This window comes from Falco naumanni, chromosome 4, assembly GCF_017639655.2.
Source record: "Falco naumanni isolate bFalNau1 chromosome 4, bFalNau1.pat, whole genome shotgun sequence".
Classification (NCBI taxonomy): domain Eukaryota; kingdom Metazoa; phylum Chordata; class Aves; order Falconiformes; family Falconidae; genus Falco; species Falco naumanni.
In genome coordinates, this window is record NC_054057.1 from 31,675,207 (window position 1) to 31,690,887 (window position 15,681).

The 15,681-nt window shown below is 36.1% G+C and overlaps 1 protein-coding gene across 2 annotated transcripts in view; it reads left to right on the plus strand.

Annotated features, from left to right (window-relative positions):
- The window catches only part of DGKB (diacylglycerol kinase beta), a 362,852-nt gene that overhangs the window by 236,746 nt on the left and 110,425 nt on the right, over nt 1–15,681 (plus strand). The gene's annotated exons all lie outside the window — the stretch shown is intronic.

The following is a 15,681-nucleotide window of genomic DNA, read 5'->3' on the forward strand; positions in this document are numbered from 1 at the left end:
AAATACAAAGCATTAATAAAATTATTCTGGGACTTTAAATGTTAAAAATGTCTTAAAGTTTAGCAGGTCACCACTTCTTTTTCTTATTACTCAGATTTTAAAGCATTCAAGTGTTAACCTTTTGAAAAGGAGGAAAGAAAAGAAAAAACCTAGATGATTGGGAGATACTTAATTATCTGTTTCTTTACAGAAGATATAGTCAGGTCCAACCTCATTCAGCTGCCAACACTTGCATAAAGCTGCTGGAGAGAGCTCCAATTGCATGAATACCCAATTGCATGGCCCTAATTTGAGATAAAATAATGCATCTAACTATACTGTTATCTATATTTAATGGGCACTTATAAGTGTAATTCATTGAAATCTCACCTCTGGCCCAACCTCTGCCACTCCAGGAAGCAAGATTCATAACACTTTTCTTTCTGGTTTTATCCAAATCATTGTGTGAGCTTTATAGGGGGTTTAAGCAGTAAATTGTACACAATAAACATATAGAAGCAGCCTAGCATGAAGTAGAGCCTTTTAATAGCAGAGCCTGCATTTGTTTGTTTTCTTTTTCTTTCTTTAAGAATGCATATAGAAAATAAATCACTTTGTTTGGTCCCCTGCTAAGACTAAGCTTTTCTTTGAATGTCACCCATTTTCTAGAACTGTAAAAAATTGAAGAGCTTTGCCCTTTTGACCTGCTAATACATCTCAGTCACAGTTCACTGAGAAGCTGTGACAACATACACACTGATAACAAGGCAGACTGTTACATCCTCAGGTTTTTAATCTTGGCTATATCAGCATTACTGTGACACAACTCATCAGATTTGGAATAATGTAATTAATTTGAGATTTCACGTAATTAATCACCTGTGAATATATCCAAAGGGATCTTTTTGTGTTGCTAATCTGGATTTTTCATTCCAGTTTTATGTTTAACAAATTATTTAATCTGTGCATTATTGGATGAATTGCATACAATATGTTTTCTGGATTAAGCCTCCTTTCTCGTTTCTAGAGGCCAACAAATGTGGGGATATACCAGTATGATTGCCTACACAATGGTCTTCTCCTGCCTCAGTTTTGCAGAGTCTAGAGGCCCAAAAAGCAGCATCAGTGCTGTGGTTCTCTTGCACAGAGGCATACGTATGGAAAAGACCTAAGCAGAGATCATATGTGCTATGTGGCGTATGCTCTTTTCATGGGTGCACAATGTTCAGCGGGAACAAGCTTGTGGGTAGTGGTTCAGCTGGCAGCTGTCACTAAGCAGAATTCTTTAAGAGTTGTATAAGTTCAAAAGGTACTCGAACATAACTGTTTATTCTATTTGCTACAAATTTAAAGTTATGTAATCTAACATTTGGATTTTACTGATTAAAAATCAGTTTTCCTTGATGTAGTTTGTCCTAATTTGAAAAAAAAGATGACAATTGCTTTAAGGGTATTTCCATTGAATCAAAAGAAACCTTTCTGTACTGACTTGCAAAAAAACCCACCCCTGTCTTACAACAAACACAGCAAATACAGGCTGGCCACTAGTTTAAGTAAAAACATGCAAAATCACCTGTCAGTAAAATCAAGGCAATAGCTGTACAATATATTAAACTTCTTTTTGAATAGCCACCACTTGATCAGCTGTTGACAAGGACATTTGATTTGTTTCTGTCTAAACCAGAGGATTGGGTTCTACCATATCCTGTTGGTTTAGGCCTTGTTTTTTAAGAATTCCCTGAGAACCAGAAATAATTTATTTTTATACCAGTCTCACTGAAAGTCCATTTTGTATGCCATTTTTAAATTGTATTAGGGTTAGAAGATAAGAGCTTTTTTTGGTTTTCTTTTTTCGTAGTCAATGTTAACTACTTAAGGTAATTACTACAACTCTGTGTATGAATTTCTTTTGATTCAGCAGGAATAACCTTGATAAAATGCTCAGTTTTCCAAAGGTGCCCTTTCAAGATGCAAATTAACACAATTACGTTAGTTGAAAACATATTTTGGAGGTATGCAATCAAAATAATAAACTAGTTAAATAAAGCTTGCACGTGCAATCACATTCGGTAAATAAATATTTTCTAATGAGAAACTTCGTAAGATTTGCTTAATGCAGTTTTTAATTTAGGTTGTACATAGTTTTGGGTTTGCTGTTGCAAAGGTGGGTGCTTCTCTCCTCTGTGTGGCAAAGTAGGAGGTAAAAAGACCACAATTCCAGAAAAGGCCTAAGCTACAGGTCTGGAGAAGAAAAACAACAATGCATAATATCCAGGTCTTCCTCTTCACCCACACTCCGCAAAATAATTATGTGGGACAGCAGGATAGGAGGGGATTAAGTCAGCACTCAGCAAACACCAGATGCACAGGCTCAACTTTGTTCTTCACAATCCCCGGCCTGAGATGCAGAGCAAATAATGCTTCTTAGAGAGGGAGAAAGTACATAATTATTGTGATTAACCCCACAGCAGTTCATCTTCAGATGAAGCTAAAGCCGGCAAAGAGTCTTCACAGTGGCTCCCAGACAGACGTAGGAAGAAGAACATTCCTTCAGATTTGCACACTGTACAGCAGTGATGCCATGACTCTCTGCTTTCTATATGGGTGCCAATCTGTCCCTTCATGCCTTCTGGAGAGTCATAAAGGCATTTGAAAATATAATGAATAAAACACATTTGTGAGTTGCCCATCAAATATTTTAAACTGTACCAGAAAAGCTGTGTGAATACAGTGAATATTCTGTTGTAGGACCTCCTTTGAGAAGTATTTTCTTTTTTTTTTCCCCTTTGGTAGCTTTCTGTGCTTTTTTTTTTTTTTTTTTTTTTAAGCATGATACTTTGTGACTTGAGTTTTAAGTTATTTTTTTTCAAGTATTCTTCTTGACCATCTCATCCTATTTACTTTAAATGGCAATTTAGAATGTGCACTATATTTGTGTCACAGACCTGTAATCTGGGTTTGCCCTACATTATCAACAGAATTTATTACTGGTTTGGCTACAGAAAGCTAATTCTTTGTAAACATAGAATAGGAATCCTAATGAAGCTGCTGAAGCTGCAGTGTGAGCTTTGATATTGAAAGTGGGGTGGAGAGAGTTGTTCATATTGAGTCAGAGGGAATGCGCATGTTGTAATATCTGATGGAGAATGTGAGTTGACTAGATTATAGGATTACAAAAAAACTTCTTTTGTTTTTATGGAAGCTGCGTCTGAGTAAGAAATGTAGGATTTCCTGTCTCACTAACCTATGCTGGTTAGGGGATCTGCTTTGTTTGATTATCCCAGATATACACATTCTCATTAAGTATCCATCCAAAGGTTTATTGTGGATAGAAGAGTCAAATCTATTAGTTTTCAATTTCTTTTTACTCTAGTAACAAAAACATATTTTTAATAAGACAGAAAGAATAACCTGAGGGAGTACTTCAAACCCTCCTGACTTAGAACTGGCAATCCACAGAATGACATAGCATTTAAGGAAACGGTTGGAAGATGGAAAATAAGAGCTATTAAACATTATAGTCTTGTTGCAACTTCCAGTACAGAAAGTCTCTGGGCTGTTGAATGCCAGAAACTACAGGTAAAAATCTGAAAAGTAAGTGTTGCTCTGTATTTTTCTTATTCATGAATGTAGGAACCGAAGGAAACATCTGGGACATCAAATTCAATCCATTCCTGTCACAGATGAAAATGCAATAAAAATATTAAAAAACGTCCACAGATCATCAGATCCACAGTACTGCTATCAGAAATTTTAGATAAATGATGAGACACCCAAAATCATATTGTGCAATGGATAGAATATAGACACGATCACAGGCACCAGCAGCCCTACATCCCTGCAATATGAGGAATTAAACAAACAAACAAAAAAAATCGTAAAAAAGCCAAACCCTTCCAAGTGAACCCAGAAGGCAGTCTCTGGTCCTTGCTGTATGCTGCTAAGAGAGCACTAAAATCCCAGCTGGCCTCTGGAGTAAAAAATCCCAATTTAGCAATTACTTTAACTTTTGATTATGTGACAGGAGTGCCTCTTCAGGTGACTTAGTGACATCTGGAGTGCTAACAAATATCTAAACCTAAATCTTCATTTATCTATGGGCAATCTATAGTCAGAAAAAGAGAGGGAAGGAGCAGCTCTCCTTCTGACCAGGGTTAAATATGTTATGTAACAAGAAGAAAAAGAAATTATCTGGAAAAGACCTAATTGTTCATTTATAAACATACTTAAAGATATTGTGCATATATCACAGATTTCTCTATTTTAAAAGTATTTTTTTAATTTTTAAATTAGTCAAATTAAGGTTCCATCTATCCTATTACTTTGAGCTAATATGGACATTTCATTTTTATGATAGGAGAAGAAAGTGGAGTTTGCATGAAGAAATTTAAAGCAGGCTTTATTGAAGTAGTTTGGTTTTTAAAAATGATGACACACTCAAAACTGAAGGCAGTGGCCAAGCTTTCTTGATAAGAGAAGACAAAGGTAACATATACTTGTTAAATGCAATTAAACAAAACCATAGCTGAAGCCTGTTCCATTTAATTTCTTAAAATATTTTGTCAGCTTCAAGATTCTAGAATCTAAACCATCTTAATGATAGGTCAAGTGTATTTTCTGTAGTTTCTGTATTTGTAAAAATCACCTTTAACTAACACTGCCATATATTAGATGTTGTATTAACCACTTCCCTAAAATGGATGGCTTTTTGACATCTGACCACGTGTTCATAAACTCAGCTGACAGTCACTGTCAGCTTCTTTCATGCTTTTTAAATATCCAAGTAGCCTTTCCAATTCTCTGGTGCTGCTTACAGCACCACCGTACCACAACTGAAAAATGAAGTGCTTCTACTTTGGGTCTGCTTTTGGCCTTTATTTGAACAAACACCTACTGACATGTAAGTTGATTAAATTCCAGATTTACCCATTTGAGACACACAGAACTGTTCATGATGGGTGGATGGGTATGTGGATTATGATTTTTTTAAAAAGAAACACCACCAACATTATTTTCCTTCCACATATTATAAGGAAATTTTAATGTATCTTTCTGATACTTCCCCTGTTACAGTCAATCAACCGTATCGATCTTGATGGATTAATGCTCACTTACAGCCAGTGAAGATCTTATTTTCCAATAATGAAGTTGCAACTATTTTGACCATCAAATGGAATATAGCCTCTTTTCCAGTGGTATAGGAATAAATGTTTTTATTGTCCACTGAGATTTATCAACCCTAGCCTTTACAAACAGCAAATGTCAAGATACTGCAAAATATAACATTTGTAAATAATACATCTGATGTGCATTTCTACTGATTCCTTCATTCCTTAGGCAGACTACATATATATTATATTCCGTTTTTGAAAAGTAACATATAGCTCCATTTTATTAATGATTGCACACCCATAGAAAAATGTAATACTGAGAAACTGTTCCATGAACAGCTGAACTAATGAAGGCTGATTTCCTACAGATGTATGTCCTGTGACCCTTACTGTCCTTGCTGTGACAATCCTATTTTCACATATGGTCTAGTTCCACATGCTGATCTGTGCTTGTGTTTCTGATTAACCAATCAGTATTTGCTGATTTCTGGGCTTTGTTACAAATGGAAAAAATGCCAGACACTTTCTTTAAACTGCAATTATCCTGTTTGTGTATAGGCCATGTATTGATGAAAGTAGCTAATTCTTTAAGGGCTCATCAACTATTTGGTGTTTTGTAGTTTTGACTGTTCCTCCTCCTCACTCCCCAAGATAAATCATTTGTAGCCTTATGCAATCAGATTCAGTTAAAATTTGGAATTTGATTGATCCACAGTATTGCATCCAATCTAGACATATTGTATGTGATAAAACTGTAAGGTCTTAGAGTAATTGACTCTTGAACATAATGGGTTATAATGCTGTCATTAAATGACTGATTGGTTGTTCTATGCTATTGCAAAGAAATCCTGTGGAAAAGAACGTCTGTAAAGTGCAGATGTTCATCCATCACAACTGGGGGTAGATTTGTTTCTTTTGATGTGTAATTGCAACTGATAATTGTATAGAAAAAAAATCAGGATGTTTATGTTTCAGATCTCTTTCTTTTAACATGCATGAACATGACATCTCTGTCCTAATGTTGGCCTGTCTATGACTCCTGACATTATCCCTCTTGCTAACCCACCCTGTACACGCATGCCCATGCAGTAGTGACCATCTTCATTATGTCTTGATTGTATTGACCATGCCTCTCCTGATCCCACCTACTAAAGTTCTGCTGGCTCTCCTTTTCTCTCAGCACAGCCCAGGACTCAGCATATATCTTACTGCTCGTGTTCCTTCGAGGAAACTGGCATCTAAAAATGCCCTCAGGGTAGCCTTAGACACAGGCTAGAGACAACACAATGCAGGTTATTTCCGAAGCCCCTACAGGAAATTATTGGTGTTATGATGCTTAAGTCCATTTGATAAATCTCTATAAAATTATTAGGTTTTTAATGAATCATTTGAAGGAATAAAGTTCATCAATGAATCGTCCACCTAAAGAGTGTTGCAATTGTTTAATAAAAAAATGAACAAGCAACATCTCCTACTTCTTAACATTTTGTTCATGGTGGTGTTAAGCCCTCATTTGTGTCTCTGCCTGTAGTCCTATGTGTTTATATTGATCTACATCTGCTTGGGAACTGTGTGTTCCTTTAATGTTTCCTTGTACCAAGCATGCCTACTGAATCTTGCATGTAAGCACGTGTGAGGATGTCTCTTACAGTGTGCATTTAACCTGAAGTACTTACCTGAATATGGGGGCTCTTAAAACTTTTATAAAATTAGTAGGCTCATGGGTACACTAAACAGGAAATAACATTGTCTGGAAGAGAAGGAAAAAATAACCTTAATATCCTATGATATAAAATAGAATTTCTGTCAATTTGATTGGTTTTAGTCCTTATTTAATTTACTACCCATTTTATAAGACACTGTCTTATGACATATGTCTTTTCCTCCTAAAGATTTTTAATGTCCTAACTGAAAGATTTCAGTGATTTCCAAATTTATTTCTTGTTTCCTTTGACAACTGCCATCATAAATAATGTGTACCCTTTTACCCTTTATCAAAAGAGGGTGCCTCAGTTTTAAGTTGGCCAATGTAAGGTGAAAAACAAAAGCAGCCAAGGTAATTTGTAATCTTCCTAAGACTCTAGGGATCTATAAACTGCCTTAAATTTACTTCAGTTACGAACTCCAGTTCAGACCATTGCTGGTTTAATTGCTAAGTCCTTATAATGTCACCATGGCAGCTCCTCTATGTCTACAAAAGTATTGTGTAGCAGTTTTGCTGGTTCTGTTACTAACACTTACCTTATAAAACCATAATTCCCATTTGTTCGTTGTGGGTTTTTTTCATGTTTCTGTCAGTTGGTATCTATCTGTGGTCTACTTCCTTTAGACTTTTTTTCCCCTTTAGTACAGAGCCTAACCCGCTGACACTTAGCTCATGGTGCAAAGTATTAGATACTGAGATGAGAACTAGTATCACGGGTCATATGAAGTCATAAATTGGATTTGCTGTACCTTTATTAAGACTGAAACAATCTCCCTTGTTCTTTGGCCTTTTTAAATTTTGCTCTGGAACAACATATTAGTCAGGATTTAAAACTCAGTAAAATAAAATCACCTACTAAATGAAATTCAATATGATTTCTGTACTATTTGTTCAGATTCAACAACTTTTGTTAGTATGTTCCTGTGAAGGAGTACCTGTAAGCTGACATTTTCCAGACCACAAGAAGTGGTTGCACACTTGTTTGGTGTTCTGTGGGCAAGTACCTGAGTAACCAGTATCATCGTTTCTCTTTGATTGGATTTGTTCTTGTGGAATTACCAGCTCTTCATCATTTAGTTTGATAAAACCTAACAGAATAAATTGTGAGTTTGCCCTGAAAATTTTCTCTTTCAGTGATATTGTTTTATGCTATTTATGTAATATATAGAAATGTGTATGAATTACATTTATATATGAGTATGAATGCATGCACTGGTGCAGTGAGAGTACTTAAAATTCTTTTTCATACTTTAAAGATTCAAATATTCACTGCACTCAGGAAGATTGTGGTGATAATGGTAGCAACTATCAAAAGGTTTTGTTTCAGCTGTATTTCATGTAATTTGATTTGTAATACTTTGTTTTCCTCCTTATATGTACAATCCATTATATAATGTTTTACTTTAGGACAGTTGAGTAGCTGGGTGTGGATAGCATTTCTTTATCAAAATAAGAATTCTGTGTAGTTTTGCAATATCCTCTGCTCTCCTCCTTTCCTGCAACACTGTATATTTTGAGTCACCTTTCTAATTGTGAAGAGAGTTATCACCAAAACTGAGTAGACTCCATTCTGAGAAAGCTTATACAAGGGAACCCAAATGGAATAATACTAATTTAACTACAATAGGACACATCAGATCTTGTACAGCATAGTTGTACAATCGTAAAACTATGATTGTTTTCCATGTGAAGTTTCATAATTGTGATTAGACCTAATCATTCTGTTTTGAGCACCCATACTAACTTCAGATTCTTGTTATAGAGGCATTTTACAGTGTATCCAAAAAAATGATAGAAAAAGGCTTTTGCAAAACTGTGAGAAGCTTTTACATTTGTAGAGAATGAATTAGGCCCATTTTCTTTGCTGTTGACAAAGTACGTTCCTTTTAATCTAGCCATTATAGGGAAAGTCAGCAAAAGCAGGGGAGGAAATACAGAGAGATTATAGGAAATGACTGTTTAAAATACATCTGCAAATGAGTAATGCTGGGCTTGTGTTGCAATACCCCATCAATTTTCCTAGTATTATATGCTACAGACATGCTACGCTGTGCATTTGTGTGTCATCTTTTTACAGACTTAAAGGTGCTTCTCTATTACCAGTCATCACAACATCTTATAACAAGAATTCAAGGCATGTGTTTTAATCCTGATTTAATAGGAAAAGTACTGACTTTATAGGTTTATGTATATTGTTTCATTTATCATTACTTAGACCCCAAGTTCCTTGTTTACTGTGAGGAAAATATGTCTCGGAAAGTCCTGGAAATTCAATCAAATTAAGGATTTAGTTCATAATTAATAATGATGTAATATGTTGAAATACTTGCTTACTTTTTGATCTGTTAGATAGCAGTAATGTTGCTCACTTTCACAGTAAGATGATCTTTCAGTCTTTGTTTCTACAGGCGTTAGCTTATTAAAGCAACAGAGCGACTTAGTATTCCTACTATTTTATGAATTTGTCATTGAAAACACTCTAACCTGTTTTTAAGAAGTGACATGTTCTGTCTTTTTTTTTTCCAAAATAACAAATCAATTAGTACCATTTACAAATTATTTGCTTTTAAAAGGACATTTAAAAATCAATTTTTTAAGCTTTAAGTCATTCATTCCTGCCTTTTATTGAGAACTCTAAAATAGATACATATTTTCCATTATTAAATTTTATAAACGAACTCATCCCTAGCCCAACTTTTAGTGTCAGTTTAAATGTAGAACTTATTTTTAAGAGCTAAAAATAATAATTTATTGATAAGGAAAAGTCAGACTGCAGTGTATCTGGACAAATAGTACTGTTGTGAGTGATAGATCTAGCTGAAGAAACTGTAGGAATCAGAATACAGAGTTCCAGGACAAAATGCCAAAGAGCTGTGAAGGCTGACTATTTTCAAATAAAAGCAATGTTCACTCTGGAGTCCAAAGCTCCCTCTTTTAAAGCTAGAAATAAACATCTGTTAGTTTTTCCATTGTAAACCTTCATTTTTATGGCTTTATAATAGGGTCATAAAAAGTCATTCCTTGCTGAAACTTGACATCATAAAAGGCTAGGAAAGTCCTTTGGGTAAGTAATAAATAGATTAAAGGATGATGGAAAGGTGTTTTTTCAGTACCAGCACACCAAAAGACACACAAATTCTCACCCTATTGTCCATTTGACTTGTACCCTTTAATCATAGTTAAAAGCTAAGCAGAATTTTATCTTTGAAAAGTGTACTTATGAATTCAGGAGATACTTCCCCAATTCCATCCCAAAATAAAGGGAGAAAACTCAGGGGGAGTGAACTTCTGTGAGGATCGGGCTCCACCAGCAGAATAAGCCTGAAGGTCATGAGACCTCTCCCAGAACTTCAATAATTCTTGGCCAGATTCTTGACCCAATGTATCTTCAAACCTTGCCTGTCACTTTCTTGCTTTCTTCCTAGTTTCTATCTTATTACAAGTTGTAGTCATATGAATTTTATTAAAATCTAGAGTCTTAGTATCTGCCTTACTAGTGAAATATGGATTTGCAAAAGTAAACAAAATAAAAATACATGGTCAAAACAGAAAAACCTTATAACCCAGCTGTGAAAATTAATGATTGCGAATTTTGTTATGTACAAAGTGGCAGCATAGGCCATGCTCCCTAAATGTCAATATCAAAAATGCATTTGTCTTTTCTTGGCTTTTTTAGTTCTGGCTGCAAAAGTGAGAAGTGCATGCTATTTTCAAGCTTCTGTGAATTCTTGGCTATGCTTACATGGCCTGTTTTCCTTGAGTGTGATCTTTCATTCACTGAAAATCGGTGGAAGAGAAGTGCAAAAGCATATCACTGATGCTGCTTTTAACTCTTCAGACATGACTCTAGCAAGCAACTACCAAATAACTCATTTAAGTTTAGCCATAAACAAGCCAAGCATGCTGTGACAAAAGTCCTTGAGGCAATGATCTGGAATCATTATTTAGATTCAGTTGCCAAAATATACTTAGATCATAAATGGAGACAAATCACTTAGAACTAAATAATGACAAAGTTGAATTTGAGGCATCACTAATGTGAGCAAAAAGAGTAATATATGGAATAAACTGGAGATAAGGTGCTTATCTGGCTCCTGCTTTTTGGGTGATTGGCCTGAGTACTGTTAATGTCCAAGTGCAGTGTTTGGAAATATACATGTGGAGAAGGCAAGTCATTCTAGTATAAATTCAGCTTCATTCAGATGCTTTTTTGTGTGTGTTTTGGGGTGGTTTTTTTGAGACATAATTACTCATTTTCTTCATTCATTATTTTAAGTATAAACTTTTAAACATTATTACTCTGAATTTGTATGTTTTTTACTTATTGCTTCTTAGTAACCTCCATGTATATTGCTAATGGTCCATGATCATTTAAAAGATGTTCTATGATTAAGGCATATTAAAATCAGTTGCATGGAACAGGCTCTGGTAGTTTTGGATTCCTTTTTATGATCCTTTTGTTTATGATGGATGTTCTACTTGTGACTACATGGTAAGGACTGATCTATTACTCAGTATATTGTAAAAAAATAAGGCTTCAGCAGTACTTAATATGAGAACTTTCTCTAATGGTGAATCATCCATGAACATTAGAAAGTTAGGTGCAAAGGAAACTTCTGTTTGGTACAAAGGACATTATTGTTTAATCTCATAGGTAGTTTCTCAAGCAGTTCTGCTATTGTTGAGGCCAGCATTTTTGTGATGGTAAGTAGGACTACCAGCTATAGCTTCAGAGAGACTGGATTGGCATTATGTGTATCTGAAATGCTAATCTAAGAGGTATGAAATGAAATACGTTTGGATGAATGAAAACACATGGTGATTTAAAACTCATAGCTAAGCACTGTTAAGATGAGGTTTATACTTTAATCAGAATGTGGCTTTTCATTCCTATAACTGCATCTCTGATTATGAATGTAGCAGAAAAATGATCTGGATGAGGGGATCGAGTGCACCCTCAGTCAGTTTGCAAGTGACACCAAGCTGGGCAGTAAAGTTGATCTGCTGGAGGGCAGGAAGGCTCTGCAGAGGGGGCTGGGCAGGCTGGGCCGGTGGCTGAGGCCACTGTGTGAGGTTCAACAAGACTGAGTGTGGGTCCTGCACCTGGGTCACACCAGCCCCACGCTGCGCTACAGGCTTGGGCAGGAGTGGCTGGAAAGCTGCCCAGTGAAAAAGGACATCAAGGTGGTGGTTAACAGCTGGCTGAATGTGAGCCAGCAGTGTGGCCAGGTGGGCAAGAAGGCCAGTAGCATCCTGGCTGGTATCTGAAACAGTGTGGCCAGCAGGACTAGGGCAGTGATGGTCCTCCTGTACTCGGCACAGGTGAGGCTGCACCTCGAATACTGCATTCAGTGTTGGGCCTCTCACTACAAGAAAGGTATTGAGGTGCTGGAGCGTGTCCAGAGAAGGGCGAAGAAGCTGGTGAAGGGTCTAGAGAAAAAGTCTTATGAGGAGCAGCTGAGGGAACTGGGGTTGTTTACCCTGGAGAAAAGGAGGCTCAGGGGAGACTTTACTGCTCTCTGCAACTGCCTGAAAGGAGGTTGTGATGAGGTGGGTGTTGGTCTTTTCTCCCTAAGTGACAGAACAAGAGAAAGCAGCCTCAAGTTGTGTTTGAGGTTTAGCTTGTGTTTGAGGGGAGGTTTAGATGGGATATTAGGAAAAAATATTTACCAAAAGCAAGCACTGGAACAGGCTGCCCTGGGAAGTAGTTGAGTCACCATCCCTGGAGGTATTTTAAAGACATGTAGGTGTGGCACATAGGGATATGGGTTAGTGGTAGGCTTGGCAGTGTTAGGTTTACTGTTGGACTTGACCTTAAAGTTCTTTTCCAGCCTAAGTGATTGTAGATTCTATGAAGACAGAGACCACAAATGAAAAATAAAAATCATCAGGTTGGAGGAACAACTGATAAAGAAGTTGTTTGTCAAGTAGAGTTAGATAAGGTTTTTCCCATAGTAGTGCCAGTTCCTAGTTCAGCGTAACATGGTGTAACTATTTAATAACAAGAATAATTAAAATTGCCAGAAGAAAAACTGTTAGATAAATGTGAAAGGTGGTAAGATAAAGTATGGAAATAGCCCAGTAGTTAGTACAATACAATTTAATTTACTGAAGCAGCATTTGTTTCATGTTGTTAATTCCAACCTCAAATACTAATTGAATTAATTTTTACTAAATGTATCAAGTTTACCACTTGAAAAAATGGTGGGAGAAGGAAGGATTAGCAATTATTTTAGATCTTCATAGTTTGTGTCTGCCAAAGAAGAGAAGTGAAGCTAAAGATAGAAGTAGATTCATACTGTCTACTCTAGTACAGTTGTCTCAGTGCTTAAGAAGTATGTAGTGACCAGTAACTCATGGGAGCTGGTCTGAATCCTAAAATTAGCATGTCTAAGATCTGTTTAAATAGATTTTAGGTAAATATAATAGTTCTCACTAATATCCATGGTAGTTACCAAAAAAACATCCAGCAAATCCAGAGGATTAGTCCCCTATATTGATTTGGCTCTGGATCATTTACCTTGCTAGAACATACTTTGTTTTGGAAGGATCATCCTTGGTAGCATGGCCAATTAAGGAAGGAAACTAGGAAAGAGCTCCAGAATATTTTCGTTAGCAAAGCCATAATCCAAACTGAGTGCCTAAGCATTCAGTAATGCAACCATAAGTAAATGCTATTTATGAAGAATTAATTAAGCTTTTGCTATCTTTCCCTTTTAGTGCTAACCTTTCTAGGGAATTTACTTTTATTTAGACAATAGCACTTCTTTTTTGTATCTTTTATACATGGGAGAATCAGAAAAAAAAAAAAAAAGATTTCTTAAGCAAGCTTCAACATGTCCATTTGATGTTTTACTATTCTAGTGTGAATTTCTTCAGAAGAGATATAGATTAGCTTATCCTCACTTAGAGAAGAAACTGGTTAATGCAATGCCAGATCAGGGTGGTTATATCAGTCATATGAATCTTATAAAAAGCCAAAGACAGGCAATAGTATTTGCATTTAATGAAACAGTGATTTTTGTAATGTGGCTGACTAAGGGAAAGAAACATGCCAATAAAAATCTCATCAGGTGAGGGCTTTGACAGCATCTCAGTATCCTTGTCACCCAGAGCTGTCGTAAACAAACTACTGATAAGACAATGATAATAATTAACGTAGTGTTAATGGAACATAGATGCTTACAGCTATTTTTCAGCTACAGTGAGGTGAATGAATGCCAGGCAGTGCATGTGGCATAACATTGTAATGTGCTTCTTTTTTTATTTGCCATGGTAGCTGTTGGATCTCTTATTATTTTCAACCACAGATCCTTGCTGTAATCTGGTGGTATTCATTTTTGGCCTCAAAGAAACTGTACATCACATCATAATATTTAGAAGTATCTAATGGAGTAGAATCTCATGTATTGTGCTTTCAAAACTAGCTGTTTTTTAAAGCTGAATCACCAAGTGAAAATTCTCTCCTTCATTCTGTGGGTATAATATAATAATAGTTCATTGTTAATGAAGATCAGCCCTATCTAAAAAATAACCTTTTTACTGATAAAGCTACTGTAAAAAAGAAACAAAAATAATCTTGAGTTGTTAAATATAGCAAAAGGCCTCAGAACATTTCCTTCTCTCCTTGCCTCCCTCCCTGCCTTCCCTCCCTGCCTTCCCTCCCTGCCTTCCCTCTCTGCCTTCCCTCCCTGCCTTCCCTCCCTGCCTTCCCTCCCTCCCTGCCTTCCTTCCCATATATCATTTTTGGCTAAATGCTGAGACGTTTGGCTGACAGCCCAGATGTGTTCCCTCTCTGGGACTTCTGGCATCACCGTTAAAGAACTTTAGGTTGTTTTTCATGGGTAATTTAGGCAAATAATGAAACACATTCCATGGTGTTTCTAGGCACAGGACACAGAAAACATATTAGCTTTTGTCTTGGCTTGCTATGTCACCAACTAATCTCTGATAGTAAAAAGAAATACCACCTCTTTGCCTTTTCTTTGTCAAGGCATTACCTGACTGGGATTTTGTTCTTGCAAATGTGGTTTGAATCTGTCTAGATGCTACATCTTAACTTCTTTTCTAATCCTTCTTCACCATGGCTTTCTAAATCTTTTTTGTAAACGACATGTTTGGTCAGATGTATAGACTCCAACCATTTAAAAATAAACTGAGGAATAAATTGAAATAAATGCAGGTCAGATTAGAATGTTACCCTCTCAGGTAACACACAATAAAATTGTTCTCACCCTTGGTCCTTAGTGTTCTTCCCTTTTTTTGTATTACCCTTGGCCTGTTCCTTGCATAAGCTCCCTATGCAAATAGGAGGTCTTACCCAAGGACTATGTGAAACTGTCCTTGAGATACAAGTAACTCATGGAACACAGGCTTTTTTTTATTCCTGTTTTGGTAAATAGTGTTGGGGGTTTTGACTAAAAATGTTAGTATGTTTGAACATCTCTGGTCTCAATTTCTAATTTGCTGATTATCAGAAAAACTTGCTTTCAGTTGCAAATGGTTTATTAGCCTTCGTTGTGGTAGAGAATATTTTAAAGTTATGGTTTGAACACTCCCTTACACAAAGTAGCAAAGGACAAATTTGAAGTACCCAAATATATATATATTTTTTTTTCCAAATGACATGCTTCTTGAGGACTAACACGTGATTTTTTTAATATTAGAGTTGGCAACACCACTGTTCCAAATCAGAAAACACCATTATATAAGAAATAATAGCACTGGCATTCTCTCAGATTCTTCTATCTTTCCAGAGAATAGAAGCCTCTTATCTGATCAATAATGTGGAAAAAACCCCACATTTCCATTAAATGTAAGGGCTTTCTGATTCACAGACCATCTTTTTGTTTTGTGTTTCTGACACAATTGTGTCCTGTTCCATGA